This window comes from Galeopterus variegatus, unplaced genomic scaffold (assembly GCF_000696425.1).
Source record: "Galeopterus variegatus unplaced genomic scaffold, G_variegatus-3.0.2 Scaffold13291, whole genome shotgun sequence".
Classification (NCBI taxonomy): Eukaryota; Metazoa; Chordata; class Mammalia; order Dermoptera; family Cynocephalidae; genus Galeopterus; species Galeopterus variegatus.
The window spans coordinates 5,990-7,130 of NW_007739402.1; positions in this window are offsets into that span (position 1 = coordinate 5,990).

A 1,141-nucleotide genomic window follows, 5' to 3' on the forward strand; every position below is an offset into this window, starting at 1 on the left:
TGTTCTAAAAATCAAATGAGAATCAAGATTTCTAACCCTCTACAAAAAATGATCTAGTTTAACCTTTTAACCAAGGTCACAGAGGCAAAATGACTTGTTCAGGGTCTCACAAGGGATTATTAGTAGAACCACTGTCAGGGCCCTGGTATTTTGCTGATTCCTAAATAAGTGCTTTTTACACTGTTCTATAAGGAGAAAAGACCTTTCCACTCTTTCCCACTTCCTCATCTGAGGCTCCTATCAAGGAACACCATTTACTGCTGTTACTTACCTCCACCGCCACAGGAACAGTAACACACACACACACACANTAAAGCAATTTAAAAATTGTAGCAATTGAAAATGCTTGATAGTCCATTAAAACAAGAAAACGTGCTAAATATGATCACAACTAAATACATCTCTCTATACATACATACATACATACATAGGTAATATAGATAAAATAGTATAGATATAAATATACAGGATATAGATATAAATGAAATAATTCTACAGAAAAAGTCAAAAACACATGTTCCAATTTAGGCACAAATGAGAGAGAGAGAAAAAGTGCCAAAATATTAATAGTGGTTATTTTTTGGTGGTGGGATTAGTGAGTAATTTGTATTCATTTTCCTTTTTTGCAGTTTCTAATTTTCCTCAAAGTTATTTATATGAGAAAAAATAATTATTATTTTGGAATGTCCAAGATTTCTGGAATTCAGTCCTTCTTACAGAATTCAACCTGTTGTCATAAAGAAAGAATATGCTTACCTAAGAGTAGCTGGTCTATGCTAATGTATCTTGGTAGATGTAGAGCTGTTACCTGGCTTCCAAATTGTAAGAGAATTTCTTCATATCAGGCTCAATAACATGTCATTCATCAAAATATAGATGAAAAAAATATTAAAGGCAATGGAGCAAATTTAACGGACGATAGGGTTTTTGACAAATTGGAGAACATTCTATGTAAATTCAAAGGAAGTTCCTAGAAGAAGTATTTATGTTACAATTCTTACACTACAGAGGCAGATTCAGCAAAGTTAAGAACCTTTGTTCACATGTTAGCTCAGCAACTTTCTAAATCTGTGACACTGCAGAAGTGCCTTAGCCTCTCAGTGCCTTAATCCCTTTCTCAGCAAATTGTCATAATAACATT